The 26,962-nt window shown below is 36.2% G+C and overlaps 1 long non-coding RNA gene across 2 annotated transcripts in view; it reads left to right on the top strand.

The window, feature by feature from the left end:
* Positions 1-10,886, top strand: part of LOC116087569 — a 51,322-nt gene extending 40,436 nt beyond the window's left edge. For both annotated transcript variants that reach the window (XR_004117487.1, XR_004117486.1), the window contains 2 exons: positions 1-46; positions 10,681-10,886. The exon at positions 1-46 is cut by the window's left edge and continues 18 nt beyond it. This is a non-coding gene — a long non-coding RNA (uncharacterized LOC116087569). The remainder of the gene's footprint in view (positions 47-10,680) is intronic.
* The last annotated feature ends 16,076 nt before the right edge of the window (positions 10,887-26,962 follow it).

Genomic DNA, 26,962 nt, shown 5'->3' with positions numbered 1-26,962 from the left:
ACAGAACTGAAAGATGATCTGGGACAGAAGAGGCATTTTCCAAAGAGTAAGTATTGCTGTTCAGATCCCAAGCCCTTTTACAAATGAAACAAGGTACCACTATTCTGGGGTTTAGGGTCTCTCTAATCTCAAATCCATAATCAGATGTCCCTGGTATCCTTCTTCCAGTTTTCTCTCACGAAAATTTCTGACAGAAACAACTAAATGGGCTTAGGGTTCACTTTGCTTCCTGGTAACTTGGGCTTAGTCTACCACAGAGAGAAAGCAAATGGGATAGAAAGTGCATATGTTTGATGGGTTAAAAAGCCAAATTAGGAAGTGGTAGAATCTTGATGGCTTTCTTCTTTCCCCTACTACTTAATTTCTGTCCTTAGACTGACGGACAGTCTTGCGTACAAGGGCTGGGCCTTCTCTCATTTAATCTATCCTGTAAGCATCCTCATAGACAAACACAGGAAAACTTCAAACTACTAGGTGGTACTAAACCCAGTCAAGAAGGTAGACACTCACTCAAGAGTCTTCTTGACTCTTTTGCCTCCAGAACCACAAGGCAAATATTTCATTTCTACACAGTTTACCACCTCCATTATGATCTGTTTTATGAGTAGATGTAGACTAAAGTTTAGGATGAAAGTAAAGGCAAATTAAGACACTATTAGAAATCAGTATTCATTTAAGACTTAATAAACTATTGTGCAGATTAAGCAGGTTATCCATGTAATTACCATGTGATTATGGTGGTGGAGAGGTGTGTGTGTGTGTGTGTGTGTGTGTGTGTGTGTGTGTGTGTGTTGTAAATCAAAAATTAAAGAAAGCAGAGAACATAAAATAGAAAATAAAACAAGGAGGAGCATAAGGGAGGTTTTGGAGGAAGAAGAAGGAAAACAATTATGTAATCATAATCCCACAAAATAAAATAAATGTTTAAAAAATTTCAGATAAGCAAATGAAGGAATGCAGTGCTTTGTAGAATTGTTATCCCTTTTTCCTTTTTACTCTTTCTTTCATCTCTTGCATTTTTTCTTTCTTCCTTTGATTCTTCTTTCCTATCTCCTTTCCTATATTCTTTCCTTTTTATTTCATATTTTTGTTTTTTTTTCTGTATTTCTGTATGCATGTATGTATATATGTATGCATGTATGTATTTATTCACTTTCCATCCTGATAGGAGCGCTTCCCATTCCTCTCAGGTCCTCCCTTAAAAATCCCTCCCCCATTACTCCTCCCCTTCTCCTCAGAGAAGGGAAAGCCCACTCTCCTACCGCCATGGCCTAGGATCACCTGTCCCAGCAGGGCCTCCTCCCCCACTGATGACCAATCAGGAAGGCCAGGTAAGAGAAGAGGGTCCAATGGCAGGCAACAAAGTCAGAGACAGCACCTGCTACAGTTGTTAGGTGACTCATATTAAGACAAAGCTGCACATTTGCTAAAAATGTGTAGGAAGCCCATGCACAGCCCTTACGTGTTCTCTAGTTGGCAGTTCATTCTCTGTGAGCCCCTTTGAGCCCAAGATAATTGACTCTATAGGACTTCTTGTGGTGTCCTTCACCCTTGTGGCTTGCTCAATTCTATAGCCCACTCTTTCACAAGACTCCCTGAGTTCTGCCTGATGTTTTGCTGTGGATCTCTGTATCTGTTTTCATCTGCTACTGGAGGAAGCCTCTCAGGGGACTGTTAACGCTAGGTTCCTGTGTGTCCACAAGCATAGAGGAATGTAATTAGTAGTGGTAAGAGTTCACTCTCTCAAGATGGGACAATCATCAGTGGACTGTTCCTCAGTATCTGCTTCAACTTTATCCCTGATCCTTTTGTAGGCAGTACAAATTTGGGGTTGAAGCCTTACTAGGCAGGTTGATGTCCTGTGATATTATGAAAAATGTAATAATGTCAGAGTCATTTTGAGTCTCATTTCCCTCATTGACTAAAGATATTAGACATTTCTTTCAGTGTTTCTAAGTAATTAGAGATTCATCTTTTGTGAATTCTGTTTAGATCTATATTCCATTTTGAATTGGGGTTACTTAGTTTGTGGTGTCTAATTTCTTGAGCCCTTTATATATTTTGAATAGGTGTAGGTTTGATGATGATCTTTTCTCATTCCGTAATCTGCCTTTTTTGTCCTATTAATGGTGTCTTTAGACTTGAAAAATCTTTTGTTTCATGAGGTTGCATTTAATAGTCCTTTTCAGGAATTTGTTTCCTGTGCCAATGTGTTTAAGGCAGTTCTCCACTTTCTCTTCTATTAGATTTAGTAAGTCCAGTTTTATGTTGAGGTCTTTGACCTACATGAACTTGAGTTTTGTGCAGGATGACAGATGTGGATATTTTTGCATTCTTCTGTATGCAGACATCCAGTTATACCAGCAGCATTTGTTTTTGAAAATGCTATTTTTCCTATTATATTCTTTTGCCTTCTTTATCAAATAGCAAATGTCCATAGGTGTGTAGGTTTATTTCTAGGTCTTAGATTCTATTTCATTTATCACCTTGTTTGTATTTATGCCAATACCATGGTATTTTTTATACTATTGCTCTTTAGTATAGCTTGAAATCAGGAATGGTGATGCCTGCAGATCTTTAATTGTATGAGATTGTTTTAGCTAACCTAGCTCTTCTGTGATTCCATTTGAGGTTGATAGTCTTTTAAGGTCTGTAAAGAATTATGTTGGATTTTATTATGGGCATTTCACTGAATGTGTAGATTGCTTTCAGTGAGATGGCAGTTTTTACAATATTAGTCCTAAAGATCTATAGGCATAGGAGATTTTTCCATCATGATATCATCCACAATTTCTTCAGAAACTTGAAGTTTTCTTCATTTAGATCTTTCTCTTGGTTGGAGTTATACCAAGAAATTTTTGTATTGTTTATGGTTATTTTAAAGGGGGCTGTGGGGTTTTAAATGTTTTGCTTTTGTAAATAGTTTCTCATGTCAATTATCATTTGGGGTAATTTTATAATCCAGCCATCTTGCAGAAGGTGGTTATCAGATTTAGAAATTTTTCTGATAGAATTTTTGGGGTCATTCATGTATACTATCACGTCATAAGGGAAATAAATCTATCTGAAATTATCTTTCTTCACTGAGTCTTTATGTGGTTTAGATAGCAGAGTGACTATAGCCCAATGAAACGAGCTTGACTATATTCTTTTTGTTTCTATTTTGTATAAGAGTGAGGAGTATTGATATTAGATCTTCTTTGAAAACCTGATAGAATTCTGTGCTAAAACCTTCTGTTCTTGGGCTTTTGTTGCTGTTGTTGGTAGAATTTAGTAACTGTTTCTAATTTATTGGGAAATATAGGATGATTTAAATAGTTTAGCTGATCTTGATTTAACTTTGGCAAGTAGTATCTATTAAGAAAATCAACCATTTTAATCAGATTTTCCAATATTTTGGCTTTTGAGGTAAGACTTAATGAGTATTTGAATTTCCTTATTGTCTGTTGTTTTGTCTCCCTTTTCATTTCTGATTTGGTAAATTGGATACTGTGTCTCAGCCTTTTACTTAATTTGACCATGGGCTTGTCTATCTTGATGATTTTGTCAAAGACCCAACTCCTGGTTTTGTTGATTCTTTGTATTATTCTCTTTGTTTCTAATTCATTGATTTCAGTACTGAGTTTGATTATTTCCTGGCATCTACACCTCTTGGGTATGTTTGCTTTTTCCCTTTAGATCTTTCAGGTATACTATTAAAATGTGATATTGTAGAGCATCTTTTGTGTATATGCTTAGGGATGGTATAGCTGTGTCTTCAGGTAGAATAATTTCCAATTATCTGCTTTTTCAAATCTTTTGATTAATTTTGATTGAACATATATTTAATTAGATATTATAGTTGCTATTCAAGCTTACTTCCTCAATCTATTTGGTTGGAAAATATTTTCAAGCCTTTCCTCTGAAGAAATGTCTATATTTGTTGGTAAGGTATGTTTCTTGTATGCAACAGAAGATTGGGTCCTGTTTTCAAATTCATTTTATTAGCCTATATCTTTTTATTGGGGAATTGAGTCCATTGTTGTTGACAGATATTATTGACCATGATTGTTAATTCCTCTTGTTTTTATATTGGTAATATAAGTGTGGTGCGTGTGTGTGTGTGTTTGTGTGTGTGTGTGTATGTATGTGTATGTGTTTGTGTGTGTGTATGTATATATATGTGTGTGTGTGTGTGTGTGTGTGTGTGTGTGTGTGTGTGTGAGAGAGAGAGAGAGAGAGAGAGAGAGAGAGAGAGACCTGTATTTTGTTTTTGCTAGTATGGAATTATATATTTCCTATGATTTCTTAGATATTCTTGACATTTGGGGGTTGCAGTTTTACTTCAAGTATTTTCTGTAGGGCTGGGATTATGGATAGATATTGATTAAGCTTGGTTTTGTCTTAGAATATCTTGGTTTCTCCATCTATGTTGACTAGGACTTTTGCTGAGTATAGTAGTCTAGGTTGACATCTCTAATTTCTTAGAGATGATAAGAGATCTGTTTAAGTCTTTCTAGCTCTTAGAATCTCTGTTGAGAAATTGGATATAATTCTGATAGACCTGCCTTTGTATGTTACATAGCCTATCATCCTTGAAACTTTTAAGATTCTTTCTTTGTTCTATGGATTTATGTTTTGATTATTATGTGTAGGGAGGATTTTCCTTTATGGTCCAATCTAACTGGTGTTCTGTAAACCTCTTATATATTTATTGGAATCTCTTTTATTAGTTTGGAGAAATTTTCTTCTAAGATTTTGTTGAAAATGTTTTCTGATCCTTAGAGCTGGGTTCTTCCCTACCTTTTACCCTACTATGGTTAAGTTAACTTTTTTCATAGTATCCCAGTTTTCCTGGATATGTGTCAGGATTTGTTTAAGATTTAACATTTTCTTTGATGAATCAATTTGTTCTCTCATATCTTTATGCCTGAAGTTCTCTACTCTATGTCTTATATTCAGTTGGTGGTACTGGTATGTTTCTCCTGTTCTCTTTCTTAGTTTTCAGTCCCAAGGATTCCCTAAGTTTCTGTTTTCTTTATTGCTTCTATTTTTCTTTCTCAGGTCTTGAACAATTTTATTCATTTTCTTCATATTTCTGATTGCATTTTCCAGTATACCTTTAAGGGATGTGCTAATTTTCTCTTTAAAGGACTATACCTATTTCATTGTATTTTCCATTATTTCTTTAAGGGATTTATTTATTTCTTCTTTAAAGGTCTTATCATCTTTATAACATTGGATGTAAGGTCATTTCTTGTGCTTCAATTGTGTTAGGCTATCCAGGGCTTGCTTTTAGTAGGATAGTTTGAAGGTATCACATTGCCCTGACTTTTGTTGATTGTGTTCTTATGCTGGCCTATAGCCATTTGATTGTCCCTGGAAGTTATTAGGCCTCCAGAGGGTATTCTTGGGCTGGGCAATACAACTCCTGGGGCAGTGCACATGTCAGAGCTACTGGGCATGTCCTGAGGGACTGGGCCAGCAGGGGAATGTGTTGTGATCTATCATGTATGTTCCTGGTGCTGTGTCTGGTGAAGAAGGCAGAAAGGTCTCTGAACAATGTTTTCCTTCTCATTTCTGCTGCTGCCATTTTGTCAACATTTCTACTCCACGCTATATCATAATAGTATGAAAATAGTACAAATTAAATAATACAAATTACTCTTAAATATACTACATTCATATTGGAAAGCCTTGGACATTTTGTAGGTAAGAAACAGCTTATATTTATCAAACTGAACTTGCCAAATGATATGTATTTGAGTGAGAATTCCTAAATATGATCAAGTTTTTAGAGACTACAGATGCATTCTATAGCTTCCCTTTCCTATTAATTCTCACTTATGGCCCTCAGATGATAATCTCAGGTGTCATGCATAGATATCCTGCAGGGACTCAAACTAAGATGATTTTTCAAATTAATTTTTACCCAACCGTGTTTTTTTTTTTTGTCTCCATAAAAATGTTAGTGACATTAGGTCAATTCATACTTAATTATTAAAGTAGTTGAGCATTGTTGCAGTTCCTCCTCAAATACCCTCTGACTGTGGCACTGGGTATAGTCACAGCTCAGTTATAGACATTACTGGGATTTGAATGGAGGAAGACACTTAAATTCTTGTCCAGCTAGTTTCATTTGGGAATAACTCCACAGGAAACATTAAGCTAGGCTGAGATCTCCTATCACTTTATCTGCTTATTCTCAGTCTGGTTCCCCATTTCCTCTCCCAAGCCTCCCTTCTGCCAATAGGATGATATCTAGGTTCTTTGCTTAGAAAGACAGATGGAATTGTCTAACCAAGAAGAATATGTATTTTGTAATGCTATGCTCTTTTAGAACAAAATTTACTACGTCTGCACTTAAGATCCAGTACAAGTCAGGGGAACTGATACAAAATGATATTCTAACACCTCATGTCCCATTGTCTTTTTCAAAATTACCTTTTTTTTCCTCTCTCTTTTTACCTTTTCTGGACCATAATTTTCCCATAGGTGATATAAAATATGTGGAATAATTAACTTGAAAAATGCTTTAAGGAACAATTTAGATAACACATGGAATAGTTTCTTATAAATGATCAAGTTATCATTGAGGCATTGTTTTTTAACTGTCCCATTTCAAATCCCAGCTGTCTCATAGAACCTCACAATGCGCTCACTTGTGGCATATTTTCATTAGTTCATTTTCCCTTTGATAGTTGAGGACAAACCAATGAGCAATGATCCTCCAAAAATGGACAAAAATAGAGAATAATGTTTAGTAATGCCTGATTGGGGGCAGGGGCAGCGTTGCTTGTTTACATTGTGAGCAGTTACATCAAAACACAGTCAACGAAAAAGCAGAGGGCATCAAATTTGAGCTCACAGATGCTGCCCACAATTTCCATCCAGTTCAAACTTTTACTGAGGAAATTCCCAATTCCAATCAATACCTTTGTTGCAGCCAAGCAAAGGGCATTGGGTATAATTTGTTACGTTTCTAACTCAATGGGAAGATTTCAGTTTTAAAAAGTTAATTTCCAAGGAAATGAATGAGCCCCAGGAATATAGCTCTGTCCTTCCATAAATCAAAATGGGGGTAAGTGAATAGAAGGGCAGACTTGTCAAATGAGTATAAATCAGATATGCCCCAAATAGCTGCATTCCTAATAGAGGCATGCAAATAGCCCAGGAAAGAGGCATGCAAATCATTCAGAAACTAAATCACAGTAAGTGGCTGCTAATAAATCTCAGCTTGACTGAAATTGCAAAATTTCAGAGGAATCAGTGGAAGGTAGGACTGTTTAGGAAGCAGATGGAATGCCGTTAATCATTTGATCTAGTTCAACCGGACTCTGTACGTTATTGTAACATATTTCCAGACTTCTGGCTACTATCAGGGCTCATTCCAACAGAAAGTGTTGGTCTTTTAGTCTGAATTAAAGTTTATGTTATAAAGTTCTTCTGTGTGTTGGGATATACCCCATCCATTCTATAGAAGCCCTGGCCAGTGCCGAGTCTATTACCCTGCATCTGGAACCTGAGTCATAACTGTGGAAGTTAGTCCTTCTGACTCAACTTCAGCAACAGTTCTCAGCATGGAAACTATTTTGTTCCTGTTCAGTATGATAATTAACTCAGCTTTGAAAATTATTTCTTTTAATTTTTGAGATTTAAATGTAATTACATAATTTCCCCTTCCCTTTCCTCCATGGAATCTCTCCCACATAATAATAATTTATCTTTACTCTTTTAAAGTCATAATTTCTTCTTTCATTAATTATTATTATATATGTACTCTTCATTCTGCTCTTCTTTCTAAAATATACTTATTATTCTAGCACTTTCTGTGAAATATTTGTTCAACTTTCTGGAAGCATAAGGTAACATAAGCCCCTTCCTTTCTTAAATTCCTTTGGTTTAAGATGTTCTATCATACCAGAAGAAAATGGACTAGTACAAATGCCATGCTTCACTATGAGATAAATAATTTATTTTAGTTTTTATCCTTAAAAAATCTATACTTAGAAAGTACAACATTTCTAATACATAGTCCTTTAAATATTAGGGATTATTTAAAACATAACTTGTATCAGGGCCTGGAGCATGACTCACCAGGTAAAGTCACATTCCCTCAAGGCTGGTGACAGAATTTCACTCTCTAGAACTGTTCTCTGACTTCTACTGGTTTGCCAGAACATGTTCTTCCCCTAATTCTGAACATACACACACTCACACACACACACACACACACACACACAGCTTAATCAATTTTATATATATATGTATATATATGAGTATATACATATATGTATGTACTCATATTTATTCACATATATATGTACATATGTACATGTATATACATACATACATATATGTATATACTCATATATATATATGTATATATATATATGTATATATACATATATATATATACATATATATATATGAATGGGGAAAGTGCTCATCTTTCCACACCTAAGAATATAGAGAACATTTTGGTTGGATCTGGCAGGATGGGTTTTGTCAGGCAAAGGGAAACAAAATAGGCTTTGCTTGAAGGATAGAATAGTTGAGTAAGTGAGGAAAATAATAGAGAGGATTAACATTGAAGGTAAGTGAGTACTGGTATTGGCGGTTAAAATTTCAAAAGAAGGATCCAATTTCAAGGCTCAAATGCATTACATGAGCAAAAGGAAGGTGAAGTTATTGCTGGGAGGGGATGAGAAGAAAAGCCACTCTTTCTCTGATAAACTGACAGGACAAAGAGGGCAAGTAGAGAAAAACACTGAGAACAAAGCCAATTCCTTTCCTGGTTAGACTGGAGACAACATCTGCTCCTGTTAAGGACTGACTCTGTTGACTCATCTCTACCTGGCAGTCACTTGAAGCTTCTCTCCACTCTTACTGAAAGTGTTTTATTTTTACTTGGGTGTTTTCTCAATGACGTTTACATCTGATGTCATTTCCAACATGTATCTCCAATCAATCATCTATTATTTCATGTACTAATGATTTGCTGGTTAACACCATGAAGATACCATGCTGGTCGGAATAAGTGGACTTCCTTTCAGCTAGGACAGTTTCAGCTACAGACTTTTGAATGAGTCACAAAATGTTCATAGGGGATGAGGCGTTTCTATAAACCCTCCTGCAAGTCTCAGAGAGCATCACAAAAGAAGTGGAAAGAATGTAAGACGTGGGTAAGGGGAAGGGTGCTGTTTAATGCTAGTCTTATGTGTGACATGGATGTCATACAAGGGACTTACTTAGCCTTCTACTGTCCCTGGGCACTAAGGAACCAGGCACATGAGTGGCTGATAACTCAATTTACTGATCTCCTTGAAGCATGAAGGAGAATATGAACCTATTTTTTGGTATGACGGCCCAAAGCTATGGTATTTAATCTTTGTACTGCCTGATATAACTCTGTTCTTGTTGGTTGACCTTCTAGTACTAAGGAAAGGTGTATTCTTTCAGCTTGAGCAGCTCAGGTGGCCATGAGTGGCGGAGCTGGGCCATCAACAGTGCACTGGACAGAAACAGTGCTGAATCACTTCACCTCGCCTGAGCTGGAGCCAGCAGCGAGAAATCTGCTGCCCCATGGGAAAGCTAGTCATCCATGGCCAATCTCCTTGAAAAGACTAATAATGCTCTCCTGAAATACGAATTTTAGGGAAAGATGGTCCCTATGTTGACAAACAAAACTTGCTTCTGTGAAAAAAGAACTTGAATACATTTCTCCATTAAGTCAACCCATGTCACCAAATATTTATTTATATAAGGAGTTGTGCCTAGCAAGGAAAAAATGTTAACAAACAGTTCTTATTTGGAAACTATATAGGAGATGCAAACACATGGGATTTCATTATCTATTTGATCTGAGCCAACAGGATTGTGTGATGCAGATGTCATTAACCTAAGAATCTATTAACCAGGATGATTAATGAAAGGAAGAATTGCAGAATTTTTGTACCAAGTTTCCAGGCATCTACTTTTAATGCAGACATGGGATAGGTATCATTTTTCCTACCAGGAGAGTGGCCAAGAAGTCTTCAGGGACATGTTATGTTCCAAAGTATAAGATATTTGTCTATTTTTTTTCTGCTCTGGTCCTGAGATACTAATGATTCAGAACTACACTTGCAAATAGACCTAAAAGTAAATATCCTAGTAGATTTTTAAAAGTATTTTTATTTAATAGAGAAACTGTATTTGGCATATCAGTTATATGTCCTAATTATTCTCTTCTCAAGCTAATTGCATTATTCTACAAAAAAATGTGTTTTATCAGAGAGAATTAAGATTAATTTTTAGTAACAGTAGACATACTGGCCTTATCTCTAAGCACAGATGTAGTAAAGTTGAAGGAAGGAAAATAAGGTTCATAGGAGCACACTACCACACATTTGCTGATATTTTCCAAGCTTCTGATTTCATATTTGTGAGAAATTTATGAGATTACCAGCTAACAGCATAAACAGACACATATAGGCAAGCACAACAACACAGAGTAGTTATTGTAAAGCAGCCTTGGCTGAGAGGGTTAAGAAAATGGTTTTTCTTGGGTAAGCATGCATGAGCAGGTACCCATGCATATCCTTTGGTTTCCTTTTAATGGTCACAAACCTTAGTGTAATTTCTTAGGTGAGTGAGATGCTAATCAAGCAGTTGAAGACAGAGAGCCTAGTGAAAATAATCAAATGTGAATTTGTCTAGAGGGACTCTCAACTTTGAAGAGGGAGAGAAGAAATTGTCACAGTGATTCCGCTGGAGACAGCCTTCCTGCCACTAAGCGGCCCCTGGGGATTCTCTACCTGATTTGTTCTTCATCAGCCTGGCATCTCCTTGACAAGGCAATTGTAATTAGAATGAACAAAATGAGCAATAAAATCCCTGTTTATAATTCAGATGGTGACATTAAAGAAAAACTGCAGTTTCTATTTTATTTTATTTTATTTTATTTTATTTTATTTTATTTTATTTTATTTTATTTTAATATACAGAGTTACAAAGAGCCAGTAGGATATTGCCTTCCATGAAATTCAGAGATGTTTCACCAAAGAAAGGGAATATGGGTACTCTAGGAGGTAAGGTTTGACTTGGTGGAATATTTGTCTGAAAATTGTCTCACATCTTCACACTTCCACTTGGACTGCATGGACAGTAAGGATGTGGGGTAGTGAAGAAAAGGAGAGATACTTCAGCTCTCTCCTGTGCCTGGGTGCTCACAGGTGCTGGGAAGCAATTTGATGACACAATTCATGTGGTGAGGACAAAATCAGAAGCTTCTAGAAGATTATGAGAGTGGGGTAGTATGCTAAATCTGACTGATTGTGAACTGAGTTTCTACCTAGAGAAAAAAATACCATGATCCCACACTTTCCTAATGAGTCGCATGATTATTTCTTTTCTCACACTACTACACTCTTACAGACTAGGGAATCACCTGGGATTTCAGGAGGTTCAAGCGATTTATTAATAAATTAGAAATTTCAGAGCACTTAAAACTGTAGAATGAAGCAAGTCATACTTCCCACATGTATGACACCTCTGTTCTCATGTCAAATGTGATCTATTCCTTTCCCTCTATCATATTGAGAGATATAATTATACTAATTTCTCCCTTGTGCAAAGTAAGTGTGCTACTCAGTGTAAGTAACTGGTGGCTTTCCTCTCTACTGACTCTTGAGAATTCTTCTCTGGTCTGATCTTTCCTGACTCTGTGCCTTTTACTATTGCCTTCACTAAATTAAAAGGGTATTTGATGATTAGTTCAAACTACATCCATCGTGCCTCTTAGTGAATCTATTACATTCCAGAAAATCAAAATGTTGATGAGGTGATTGGAGGTAGCAGCCTAAAGTCTTGATAAAAATAATATGAGCTAGAGAACAAAATTCCCACACTGCTGTTCTCAGAAACAGTGAGAGTGACAAAGAGTCCCAGATTGATATGAGTTTCTGGGCAACTGGGCTGAGTCTGTAATCCTTTGAAATCCTGGGAACAGCTGAGCTTCTGAGTCCTTTCCATCCCACACAGTTATTGGGTGGTTTCATAGACTTGATACAAGAGTCCTTCGATTTATATTGAGAGAGTTTCATTTCTCACATGAAGTTAGTCACGACTAGGACAGATTTTGTAGGCAGTAGAGTCAAAACAAGGATGTTGGTATAAGGCAGAACCATTCTTTACCACTCCCTGTTCTGCTTCAAAAACAAAAAAACCAGGATGTATCTTACTTTGTGTCATCTACTTGGCCTGTTCCTTACAGACACATGCATTTACTTTAGTGAGTCTCACCCTCATGATGCAGCAAGCGATTTCTACCAGCCAGTACTAATGTGGTTTCTCTTATTTCCCATTTTGCTGTAAGGTTTACTTCTTTTCCCACCCATCCCACTCTTACCTACCTTGTGGTCAGGATTTTGAATACCAAATTCTGCACCTGATTCTCTAGAAAAAGTAGTTTCCTAGATGCACATGGTTGTTGACGGTTGGTATAGCCAAGTTTTGACATTGAAACATTGAAATATTTGCTATGCAGTTTATTTTTGAGAGCTGCATAATTACCATATGGTTGTTTAAAATAAAGAAGAGGAAAAATTTCATAAATTTTAAAGAAGGTTATCATAATTTTGTGTCACACTCATTCATCATTATCTTTGGGTACATGGGACATGTGTGCCTTGAACTGGACATTCCTGGTAAAGTACCAGGCCATGTGAATAAAGACACCTACCTCTCCAGGCCCACTATACATGGTTTTCTCTAAATTTCACTATAACACAAATACTACATGGTGAGAATACTGGCTACTTGACACTCTGTGTGCAGAACTGTTTGCCTTGCACTTCATAGAGTAAGAAAATATCAGGAAGCCAAACCTGTACTTAAGGACTTTACACATAAAGAAGAAAAACCAATGTACATTGGTGGCCACATACATAGAAATATGAAGAGAATAACAACAAGATTGGGATGCTTTTAGCATAGTAAACTTATAACTGCCAAATGCAATTTACTATAAAATTTAAGAATGAAATCTTAGTCTGAGAAAGAGGGGGGTTTCCTTACCTGTATGGATAGGAAAAATTTGAAAATTAATTAAGTTAGATGTTGACATTGTACTGATATCTGCTTTTCTTGAGATTTGAAACTACCCTCAAACCTCTTCATGGTCCTCTGGGATTCCTGCCACACCTGTAGCTAACATTCTTCTTGTTATTTTTAATTAGTAACAGTAACTTACATAAAGCAGCCTTAAAATATACATTGTCAACAAAATGAAACATTATATCACGATATGTACTCAAAGTTCCAAAAACAAATAATTAATTTATTGGTATTCTGGATGTTTTACAATTATGTAACTTTCTACATTTCTTTCCATCTCTGCAAAGGAGAGGTGTGAATTCACAGGGGCAGTGAAAAAAGACCATAGATTTCTATATTAAAAGCCAGTATCTCATGTATAAGAAAGATATTGTATGGAAATGACAGCATCCTCACTCTCAAATCAGTAAAACAACTTATAAGACCTCAGTTCTCATTAAGATTTTAGCTTACTTCTCCAGTAATTCAGAAATGATGAGTCTTTCTCATGAATATACTTCCCTAAATTTGTTTTTAAAAAGTATACAAAATAAAAGTAAATTTAAAAGTATAGGATTTTTCATGTGCATGTACTAGGCAGCTCTTCTATGGTAATTCAGATCAACAGAGGTAGATGATATACCATCTTTCTCTGTCCAAACGATCCACTTCTAATTTGCCTTAAGTGACCTCATGATATTAGATTTATTCCAGTTTTGTTTTAGAAATGTGAAACTCATAGTTCTGAAGTTACTTTATTTGTAGAACTCATACTATTCAACTAGCCCGATTTAGTTTCCTGCCAGTCTCTGGCAGGGCTGAGATGGCTTGAAATCAAGAAAGCCAATCAAACCTGCATCCTCATGTGCCCAGGAGGCCAGAGAGGTCTAAGGGCTTATTAGTGACTCCGTCATTTCCATCCATCATTCTCTATGCACCACAGTGTGCACACCTACCAAGAGAACTTTAAAATAAGAAATAAAACTCAATGAACTCACATTCAATTAATATTAGTCATATTATTAATCCTTGCTGGTGCAGGGCTTATCAGGAGATAATTGACCTTGTCAGTGTTCCGAGCCCGCTGCCTTGCTGTAGGAACTCTCCCTCCCACCATGCTTAATTAGAAAGCGATAAAATCCCCCCAAAAGGTTTTTCCTCTTTTCTGATTAACCATGGAATATCCACTTCCTTCCCAATTTCCCTCTCAATAGCGAATGACGGAAACTGAAAACTATGGGAACATCATCTTTGCAATTAAAACAAGTGAGGCTCCTGCTTGTGTGCCTTAGTGAATGACAAGTGATATGTTTGCAAAGCCAGAAGACACAGGTCTCTTGCAAATCCAGATGTTTTCTCCTTCCCAGACGTTTTATAAAACAAAGATAAAAAATGAGCTGTGGTTCTTGTCTTTTTTCTTTCATGTAGAAGATGACATTTTATAGTCTGATCAACTTGCTATTAGATTGGATAGTATTCTGATTTTGAGTTTTCTAATGGCGACCTGTTCTGGGCATGGGCCTCTCTGCTTTTGCTGTTGTGTCTTATTCACCAGACCTTGAATTTTTATGTTAATTTTGTTGTTATTGTTGGTTTTCCAGAGTTGATATATGAACATTCATTGAGCCTAAGGTACAGGAACTTAATGTTTCAAGACCAGGAGCTGACAGAATCATGTTGACTGAGCTGACGCTCAACATTGAAGAGGTTGGCAGTGGACAAGTGAACAGGGTGCAGGAGAGGTAGAACAGCTGGGACAGGGTCTTTCAGGCCTCCATCTGCACCAGGAGCTGCAGTGAGATTATCATTTTCTCTCCAGTAACTGTCTCAGACAGAACCAGCCAAAAGCACACAGGGCCCAGGAATGGTGGAGCAACTGGAACAGGGCCCCTCAGGCCTACATCTGCAACCAGGAGCTGGAATTGTTCTATTTGTTCTATAGCCCTCTGTGTATTGGCCCTGCCAGGAGAGAGATGGTTTCCCAGGAGTGCTGACACAGGCTTACAGGCCCAGAGGAGAGACAAGCTCCAGCCAGAGACAGCAAGACCAACTAACAACAGAGATAACCAGATGGCAAAAGGCAAGCACAGGAACCTTACCAACAGAAACCAAGGCTGCATGGCCTCATCAGAACCCATTTCTCCAACAACAGCAAGTCCTGGACACCCAAACACACCAGAAAAGCAAGATTTGGATTTAAAACCACATCTCATGATGCTGATAGAGGACTTTAATAAGGACATAAATAATTCCCTTAAAGAAATACTGGAGAACACAGCTAAACAGGTAGAAACATTTAAAGAGGAAACACAAAAAGTCCTTAAAGAATTATAGGAAAATACAACCAAGCAGGTGAAGGAATTGGACAAAACCATCCAGGTTCTAAAAATGGAAGTAGAAAGAATAAAGAAATCACAGAGAGAGAGAGACAACTCTGGAGATTTAAAACCTAGGAAAAAGATCAGGAGTCATAGATCTGGACCAAGAGAATATAAGAAATAAAAGAGTTAATCTCAGGTGCAGAAGATACCATAGAAAACACTGACTCAACAGTCAAAGAAAATGTAAAATGCAAAAAACTCCTCACCCAAAACATTCAGGAAATCCAGGATGCAATGACAAGACCAAACCTAAGGATAATAGGTATAGAAGAGAGTGAAGCTTCCCAACTTTATTTAAAGGGCCAGTAAATATCTTCAACAAAATTATAGAAGATAACTTCCCTAGCATAAAGAGATGCCCAAGAACATACAAGAAGCCTACAGAACTCCAAATAGGCTGGACCAGAAAAGAAATTCCTCCCATTACATAATAATCAAAACACTAAATGCACAAAACAAAGAAAGGATATTAAAAGCAGTAAGGGAAAAAGGTCAAGTAACATATAAAGGCAGACCTATCAAAATTCCAACAGACTTCTCACAAGAGACTATGAAAGCCAGAAGATCCTGGGAAGGTGTAATACCAGCCCTAAGAGAACAAGAAAGCAAGGCAAGGCTACTATACCCAGTGAAACTCTCAATTACCATAGAAGAAGAAACAATATCTTTCCTCAAATCCATCCCTTAAAAGAATAATGAATGGAAAACTCCAACACAAGGAGGGAAACTACACCCTAAAAATAGCAAGAAAATAATCTTCTTTTAACAAACCAAAAAGAAGATAGCCACATGAACAGAATTCCACTTCTAACAACAAAAATAACAGGAAGCAACAATTACTTTTCCTTAATATCTCTTAATATCAATGAATTCAATTCCTAATAAAAACTCATAGACTAACAGACTGGATATGTAAACAGGACCCAACATTTTGCTGCATACAGACAACCCACCTCAGTGACAAAGACAGATAAAATATTTCCAAGCAAATGGTCCCAAGAAACAAGCTGGAGTAGTCATTGTAATATCAAATAAAATTGACTTTCAACCTAAAGTTATCAAAAAAGATGAGGAAGGACATTTCATACTGGTCAAAAGAAAAATCTACCAAGATGAACTCTTAATTCTGAACATCAATGGTACAAACATCATGGACTAAGACTGGTCTTCAATACAACAAAAATAATAGAAAGCCCACATATAAGTGGAAGCTAAAGAACACTCAATGATAGCTTGGTTAAGGAAGAAATAAAAAAGAAATTAAAGACTTTTTAGAATCTAATGAAAATGAATCCACAACATACCCAAACCTATGGGACACAATGAAAGCAGTGCTCAGAGAACAACTCATAGCTCTGAGTGCTTCCAAAAACAAACTGGAATGACCATACACTAGCAACTTAACAGCATAACTCAAAGCTCTAGAAAAGAAAAAGACCCAAGAGGATTAGAAGGTAGGAAATAATCAAACTCAGGGCTGGAATCAGCCAAGTAGAAACAAAAAGAACTATATAAAGAATCAACCAAACCAAGACTGGTTCTTAGAGAAAATCAACAAGATAGAAAAACCCTTAGCCAAACTAACCAGAGGGAACAGAGACAGTATCCAAAACAACAAAACCAGAATTAAAAATGGAGATATAACAATGGAAACAGAGGAAATCCAAAAAATTACCAGATCCTACTACAAAAGCCTATACTCAACAAAACTGAAACTCTGAATGAAATGGACAATTTTGTAGACAGATAAATTAAATCAGGATCAGAAAAATGATCTAAATAGTACTATAACCCATAAAGAAATAGAAGGAGTCATTAATAGTCTTACAACAACAACAACAACAACAACAAAAAAAAGCGCTGGACTAGATGGGTTTTGTGCAGAATTTCTATCAGACCTTCAAAGAAGACCTAATACCTATTTCTTCAAACTAGTCCATAAGATAGAAACAGAAGGATCACTATCCAATTCTTTCTATAAAGCCATAACTACTCTGATACCTAAACCATACAAAGAACCAACATAGAAAGAGAACTTCAGATGAATTTCCCTTATGAATATTGATGCAAAAATACTAAATAAAATTCTCACAAACTGAATCCAAGAACACATCAAAATGATCATCCATCATGATTAAGTAGGCTTCATCCCAGGGATGTGGTAATGATTCAATATACCAAAATTGATCAACGTAATCCACTATATAAACAAACTCAAAGAAAAAAAAAATATGATGATTTCATTAGATACTGAGAAAGCACTTGACAAAATCCAGTCCCCTTAATGATAAATGTCTTGGAAAGATCAGGAATTCAAGGATCATTCATAGACAGAGTAAAAGCAATATACAGCAGACCAGTAGCCAACATCAAATTAAATGGACAGAAACTTAAAGCAATCCCTTTAAAATTAGGGACTAGACAAGACTATCCACTCTCTCCCTACCTGTTCAATATAGTACTCTAAGTCCAATTCAGCACAATTAGACAACAAAAGGAGGTCAAAGGGATATAAATAGGAAATGAAGAAGGCAAACTATCCCTATTTGATATGATATAATACAATATTTAAGTGACCCCAAAAATTCTACCAGAGAATTTATAAACATGATAAATAACTTCAGCAAATTGGCTGGATATAAAATTAACTCAAACAAATCTGTGTCAATTCTCTACTCAAAGAATAAACAAAATGAGAAAGAAATTAGGGAAACAACATCTTTTACAATAGTCACAAATAATATAAAATATCTTGGAGTAACTGACTAAGCAAGTGAAATCTGTATGACAAGAACTTTAAATCTCTGAAGAAAAAAAATTGAAGAAAATCTCAAAAGATGAAAAGATCTCCCATGCTTATGGATTGACAGAATTAATGTATTAAAAATGGTCATCTTGCCAAAAGCAATCTACAAGTTCCATAAAATCCCCATCAAAATTCCAACTCAATTCTTCATAGAGTTAGAAAGAGCAATTTCCAAATTCATCTGAAATAACAAAATAAACCCTGATAGTGAACATAATTCTCAACAATAACAGAACTTCTGGCACATCAGCATCCCTAACCTCAAGCTGTACTACAGAGCAATTATGATAAAAAACTGTATGGTACTGGTACAGTGACAGGCAGGTAGATCAATGAAATAGAATTGAAGACCCAGAAATGAACCCATATACCTAGGTTCACTTGATCTTTCACAAAGGAGTTAAAACAATCCAGTGGAAAAAAGACAGCATTTTCAACAAATGGTGGTGGTTCAACTGGCAGTTAGGATGTAGAAGAATGCAAATTGATCTATTCTTATATCCTTGTACAAACTCAAGTCCAAGTGGATCAAGGACCTCCACATAAAATCAGATACACTGAAACTAATAGAAAAGAAAGTAAAGAAGAGCCTCGAGGACATGGGCACAGGGGAAAATTTCCTGAACAAAACTTCAATAGCTTATGCTCTAAGGTCAAGAATTGACAAATGAGACCTCACAAAATTGCAAAGCTTCTGTAAGGCAAAGGACACTGTCAATAGGACAAAACGGCAACCAACAAATTGGGAAAAGATCTTTACCAACCCTATATCTGATAGAGGGCTAGTATCCAATATATATAAAGAACACAAGAAGTTAGACTCCAGAGAATCAAATAACCCTATTAAAAATAGGATTCAGAGCTAAACAAAGAATTCTCAACTGAGTAATACCAAATTAGGTGCTGAGAAGCACCTAAAGCAATGTTCGACATCCTTAGTTATCAGGGAAATGCACATCGAAACAACCCTGAGATTCTACCTCATACCAGTCAAAATGGTTAAGATCTAAAACTCAGGTGACAACAGATGACAACAGGATGTGGAGAACGAGGAACATTTCTCCATTGATTGTGGGACTACAAGCTGTTACAACCACTCTGGAAATCAGTCAGGCAGTTCCTCAGAAAATTGAGCATAGTACTCCCTGAGGACGCAGAAATACTTCTCCTGGGCATATACCCAGAAAATGCTCCAATATGTAATAAGGATGCATACTCTACTAAGTTCCTAACAGACTTATTTAAAAGAACCAGAAGCAGGAAAGAATCCAGATGTCCCTCAACAGAAAAATGGATACAGAAAATATGGTACATTTACACAATGGAGTACTACTCAGCTATTACAAACAATGATTTCATGAAATTCTTAGGAAAATGGATGGAACTAGAAAATATCATCCTGAGTGTGGTAACCCAATCACAAAATAAAATACATGGTATGCACACACTGATAAGTGGATATTAGCCTAGAAGTTCAGAATACTCAGGATACAATTCACAGACTACATCAAGCTCAAGAACGAAGACCAAAGTTTGGATACTTCGGTCCTTCTTAGAATGGGGATCAAAATCCCCATAGGAGGAGATACAGAGACAAAGCGTGGAGCAGAAACTGAAGGAAAGGCTATCCAGCGACTGTTCCATCTGGGGAACCATCCTATATACTATCACCAAACCCAGTTACTATTGTGGATACTATCAAGTACTCGCTGACAGGAGCCTGGTATATCTGTCTCCTGGGATGTTCTGCCATTGATAACAAATACAGAAGTGGATGCTTGCAGTCATCCATTGGACTGAATACAGGGTCCCCAATGGAGAAGCTAGAGAAAGGACCCAAGGAGCTGAAGGGGTTTGCAGCCTCATGGGAGGAACAACAATATGAACCAACCAGTACCCCCAGAGCTCCCAGGGACAAAACCACCAACCAAAGAGTACACATGGAGGGACTCAAAGCTCTAGCTGCATATGTAGCAGAAGATGGCCTTGTGGGAGATCAATAAGAGGAGAGGCCCTTGGTCCTGTGAAGGATGGATGCTCCAGTTCAGGGGAATGCCAGGACAGGGAAGGGGGTGTAGGTAGGTTAGTAAGCACGGGGAGGGGGGAAGGGATAGGGGGTCTTTTGGAGGGCAAATAAGGAAAGAGGATAACATTTGAAATGTAAATAAAGAAAGTATCTAATAAAAATTTTTAAAATAGAAGATGTTGGCAGTAAATCTTTGAGAGTAGAAGAACACATCTATTGCTCTACTCAGAGACTTTCAACACAAATAAGCCAATCAGTGATATACTTGTGTCTGCTCCTGTGTCTACCTCACAAGTTTCTGCAAGGCATTTCAACCCAAACAACTACACAATGGAAAGACTTCAGTTGAATCCACATTCACAGGCATAAATACAAATGCAGCCATGGACACACACACATGCACATATGGACAGAAATATACATTACTCACATACACAGAAACACACATAAACATAAGCATTATATACATGAATGCCCCCATGGACACATGAATATATGAACACACATATGTTTGCACATAATGCATGCACACATAAGTGTGCACATAGGCACACACATGTATACACTGAAGGACACACAAGCACATATATAGTTGTGAACATAAATGTGAGTATCCACATTAAAATTCACACATGACCAATCACACATTCATGCCTACATGCATAAACACACATAAATAGACATTTTATATTATAAGAAATTAACAAATGTTTGTTAGAAAATGGGAATCTGCCCTTTAAGGAGTGGGACTGCAGTAATATACAATTGACTCTGTACTTTGTTTGGCCATGTACTTCATTTATTGAATTCCCTAGCTACACTAAGAATTTTAGCAAAACCCAGGGGGAAGTCTGAACAATTTTAATTTTTCTACATATCCCTATCTCATATTTAGTATCTTCTGCTATATAATTGAAAACTCATTGAAAGTGCATAATCTTATTCCTATGTGTAAGTAGAAACAGAGGAATTATTGGAAATAGCAATTGTCATTAAAATAGTTCATTTTGTTTGTTATACTCACAAGTTCCTTTCCAGGATGGCAGGTGTGCAAACAGATTATCTCATTTAAGACAACAGCTATTTACTGAAAATCCCCATTTGGTCAATCCTATAATGTTATTTTCCTGCCCTGGTCCATTGTGCTGGATGAGGTTAAACAAGCTTAAAATCAATATCTTGAATCACAAAGTATAATGAAGGATGGGAAAGGAACATGGCCATCTGTCACAATTTTGTGTCAAAATGTAATTGGGTCAAGGTCAAAGGCTGGGAAAGAGAATCAGTTTATTGCAGTTTTTGGTAAGTCCAAGGAAAATTGCACTATTGTTCTGAATGTTCTCCTATCAGCAGGTTTGAGGGCCAAGGAGGTCACTCATAAAGTTTAAAGTGTGATTCTGGGAGAGCAACACTTTTCAAAATCTATTCTTTCACTCAAACTAATTCACCGAATCTTCCATATGCCCCAGGTACTCCTTCAATTACTGAGGTTGTATTCTGAGTAAAAAAGAAAAAAATAATCTGTGTCTATGCCCTTTGTTCATCCTAGTGAGGAAAGAAGTCAAATATTAGGAGAAATAAACAATAGCTTATCAAGAGTCCCACATAGCCAACTTAGGTTTCCTGAAAGTAGAAGGTGCTAGAGTTCAAGCTGCTTTGGCTTTGCATAGTCACTTTATAGAAAGGTTTGAAAAGAAATCAAGACAAAGATCCCAAAGTTCAAATAGTTCACAAGGATGCATAGAAGGAAAATTAAAGCATCACATGCAATGCACAAAACAGAGTTTCATACATTTGAATGCTGTAATAAAACCTTCAAAGGTGCAGGAACTCTAAGAATGAATTTGGAATTGTATGGCATGGTGGTTTGAATATGCTGGGGCCATGGGAAGTCCCATTTTTAGGAGGTCTGGCCTTGTTAGAGAAAGTACGTCCATGTGGAGGAGGAGCTCCACATGGCTATATATATATGAGGTCTCACATATATATAGCCTTACCAGTGTGACACAATCCACTCAGACTGCCTACAGATCAATACATTGAAGACTAGGGTCCTCCAGCTCCTCCAGCTCCTCCACCTCTTCCACCTTCTCTACCTCTTCCACCTCCTCCAGCTCCTCCAGCTCCATGTCTGACTACAAGCTGCCCTGCTTCCTGCCATGATGATAATGGACTAAACCTCTGAAACTGTAAGCCAACCTCAATTAAATATTGTCTTTAGTAATCATGGTGGGCACATGATGTCTCTTCACATCAATGAAACCCTAAGACATATAGGAAAGATGTTAAATATTAGATTCCTAAGGAAAGACAGAATTTACACTGGGTCAAGTGTACAATTAATTTTTCTGACATTTTCAAATCTTTCAAACTCTGTTATAAAAATATAGATATAAACAGACTGAATCAGGGAAAATCAGATTCTTTTGCCTCTCCTCATGATTGTTAACCAGTGCTCATCCTAGAATGACAAACGTGCATGGTAGGCTTATAGGTATTCATGCAGGACCTTGATTCTATATCACAGACTTTTCTTTAAGGTATGTCAAGCTGAACACTGTGGCTTTTCTGGTTTTTCATCCAAATTGCTTCAACTTCCAGGAGCCTATAGACAGCCCACTCATTTGTAGCTCTGCATCCAGTTATTTTTATGGCCCCACTATGATCATTGAATATTATGGCTTAAAATTTATTGAATGTAAATACTATGTTATATTCTATTCACAGTGTTGGGAGATGACCATGTGTTGGCAGCAGTCCACCAAGCTCTTTAAGTAGGTTCAGGACATGTGAAGTAGGCAAACATACTACACACTTGAGTTGAAAAAAAAAAAACCTGTCATTTAAAAGCATAGCATTTTCAAAGTTTCCCAATAGATTGCTTCTTGTAATACCTGGGAACACTTGATTATAAGATTTCACCCGTATTCTCAGTCAACCAGAGTAGAAAAATTGAAGTAGTTTTTTACAAAATGTGATAATATTTTTTTAAAATATATTTTATTTCAGAGTATTTTGTTTTTCCAACAATGACGAATTCTTGTGGGCAGATAGTTGATATATCAGTAACATGTTATTAAATGGATAACCTGCCATGTATTTAATTTTTAGAGTGTGCTCCTACATTTACCTGCACAAGTATACACAAGTCCATGTTGCACTAGCCTCCAAAGATAACTTCATATGTTTATATGTTTTATTTGCCTACTAGTCCAGTGTTTTATTTTTGGTATTCTTGCATGTTTCTTTTAAACATCATATAAATAATCACATAATAATGTAAGAATCTCTTTGTGTTAGATGTGGAAGATATTCCTCAATGTTATATTTTAGTAGATAGTTCTGGATAAACTTGTGTCTCTGTCCGGTATTGACTTATATTTTCTTCCTTTCCTCTTTCACATGAAATAGTTGGGAATTGAAAACATATGAATGCAGTTTATGTGCCTTTTAGATAAGCTTAAATTTCCTCTCCATACTTCCATCTAACTATTCCTAAGCATTCTCTCTCTCTCTGGATGTGAATCTTTCCTGCTGCTCATAAGATACACATCATAATTCAGTTGATGCATACGGAGTGGTGGGGATACAGAGATCCTCTTTCCTCCGCACTTCACCAGAACCTCAGTGTAGACCACAACAAAATGATTTAACTTGGTTGATCATCCATCTCGTAAAAATATTGTTCCCTAACTGCAGACTATTCTGTCCTCTTCTTTGTCTGGTAAATAAGCTGAACAATTAGCAACAATATGCAAAAATCTAGTAATAACTGCACATTTTAGCAGAGAACACTAATATCTTATCTAAGGAATATGCCTAAGGATGCATGCTTTATCATTTCAGGAGACTAAAGGAAAGATGCTCAAATACAGGGGCTCTTGATTTTTTTCCAAATTCGGCTATGATCAAGGGTATGCTTATGTCAGAGCAATCTGGCTGCCCTGCCAGTGTCCTCAATAAGCTTACAAGGAAAAAGGTGTGGGTTTCCTCTATCTGGAAGTCTATACAGCAAGCCAGACATCAAGAAGCAGTCATGATAGTCACTTCTGATGAGAAGTGAACATGGTTTTCTAACTATCTCAAAACAAGAGAACTCAGATGGTTGGAAAATAAACATACAATCTCACAAGTCATTCATATTATGACAGGTGTGTTATGGACAGGTTGAGAGCTTATGGCATTTTTTTTTCTTACAAAATTTCCTAAGACCTTGAAAAGATGTTGAAGAAAATAGGACCTAAACAAAAGTCACTTTAATATTGAAAAGTTTTTGCTACTATATTTTTCTTACCATCCATTAGGACATAAAGCCAAGTGATTTTTAAAAGTACATGTTGCCTGACCTTAAAATATTATTTCACTTTAATTCAGAAAACAAAGCTGGTAAGGTTCTCTTCCTGTGACCAGGACTACCGTTAGGTTTCTTCATTCTAAGAAGAAAAGTTCAGCAAGATACTAATTATCCTCTGGATGGTGAAAAGTGGATAACCAGATGTGGGGAAAGGCTTACAAAACAAGTAATAGATCTGCACAGCCATATGTAATCTCACACTGAACACAGGGATCACATTGTTGAGCTGTCAAAATACATTCAGCTCAAATGTTATCTTCAGGAAGTATACAACTGTAAATAAAAGCAAATTGGAGTAATTTAATCATAAAAGTTATTCTCGTGTACTGCTTTCATTGTGCAACCTAGACAAACAAAGATCTATCAAAAAAATTACTGCAGACACATCCCTCAGCCAGGCACCTTGGAGTTTCTGCACTATTGTGATTCTGTAGCAGTCCCTGCTGACATAACTTACCTGCTTTGTGGTGCCAGACTGACAGAAGAATCTCTGCATCTTTAATGGGGTTAAAAATTCTGGAAATGAAGATGGTGTTCACATGTCCTCTAATGCTTTCAATTATAAATAGTTTTCTCTTAGAATTATCTAGAACTTAATTGAGATTGAGCTACTAGGAAGATAGTATTTTTAATTAGAAAAACACACTAACAAACAAAAACCTGTACTACAGACAACTTCATCAATTCTTTAATACATTTACTTCCATCATTTTGAATTTCAAACATCTTACCCAGTATGTTGTCTACAAAAATACAAGTGATTTACTTTATTAATTTACCGTAGTTTGAATTTCTGAAATAATAAGCCAAAGTAACTCATGCTTTATTAAAATAACCATGTTTTCATGCTACAAAATGTTCTATCACCAGATATGCATAATTAAAACCTGTCATAACTATCTAATACTTGTTACTCAGAAGGCATATGTCATTGATGAATATGTTAGAAATAATTTACATGTGTAATCTATAAAAGTAGATAAAACATTGTGCATTCAAATTTTTTTCAAAGATTTGGACAAGAAAACATTTACAAAAGAATGTTATTTAAAAATCAAATTCAAGAAGAATATGTTGCTTTTAGATGACTCACTTTAACAATGACATTGTTTTGAATTTTATTGAAAAAGATCAAAGACATCAGACCATTTTTTTTTGTCAAATAGTAAGTAACCAAACAAAAACATGAAAATATTAGTTTCTCTGAGCCTTTTGCATTCAGCAAGAAAATAGTACCTTAGAAGAGAAGAAGTCCGCATTGGCCCTAGGTTTTAGGAATGGCCCAATGTTTATTCAGCAACAACTTTTAAAGTGATATTCAATATGTGTTTAATCTATGCTATCTATGAAGCAATTTGTTTGGTGCATGATTGCTGTATCATTATGAGATAACAATGCTCTTGACATCAAATGTTGTAGTGTTTAGGATTTCCAAAATGTTTTTTTGGATTGTCAGATTAAATATATGGTTGCAAGTTGCATTTTGTTTTTCTGTTTTTAAGTTCAGTTTTACTTAATCCAAGAAAACATCACACAAAAAGAATGCTCTTGATTATGTGAATACTTTATGTATGAATATATTTTTGATAGTGGAATTTTAAGCCTCTAACTAGAATTGAACCATTCATGATGGCCATTTCCTTTGATGTGTAAATGCATTTAATGCAGCAGAGAGCAACACATGACCTTTCTTTGTTTCTTGAAAAGCATATCTAGTTGTGACTGGGGTTTAAGTTGCTACCTCTGAGTAGATGAGTCTCTGTTCCTATCAGCAGAGCAGGCAGGAGCTGCTGACTAGCTGAACCCTGACCTCAAGGAAACCATTTACCCCAAAATGTGTTGGTGCTGGCTGAAGTAAGAAACTATTCAGTTACATTCTTCAGGACATGTATGTGTGTGTGTGTGAGTGTGTGTGTGTTCATGTGTGTACATGTGTGTTGACTATGTATTTTGTAAATGAATATTAGATTCTTCTTGATAAACTGACTTTGAGATTTTTATAGAACGTGTATAGAAAGTTTATCATCTGTAAATCATTGGTGAACTTGTTTGATTCCAGTCAACTCCTAATATGTTCTCCTTTGATTTAAATCAATGATTCTTTGACTGAGATAATTTTGCCTTACTCTTTTTACATTTGCAAATTTGAATATATACTTTTAATTTGTATTGTGTTGACAATGGGGAAACTGGATTTGGTGAATAAAATTCAGATTTAATGTTAAATTCATAGAGTCTCAGAGCTCAGGGCTTTTTGCCCTCATTCTAACAAAGCTTTGTCCAATGCAAAGAACTGTATAAATTAGTTTTTGAAACTGTAGTTGATCCTATTTGTTTCA

The sequence above is a fragment of the Mastomys coucha genome, unplaced genomic scaffold, assembly GCF_008632895.1.
Source record: "Mastomys coucha isolate ucsf_1 unplaced genomic scaffold, UCSF_Mcou_1 pScaffold13, whole genome shotgun sequence".
NCBI classification, from domain to species: domain Eukaryota; kingdom Metazoa; phylum Chordata; class Mammalia; order Rodentia; family Muridae; genus Mastomys; species Mastomys coucha.
Note: the sequence above shows the minus strand (reverse complement) of the source record. Positions and strands in the feature narration are given on the sequence as shown.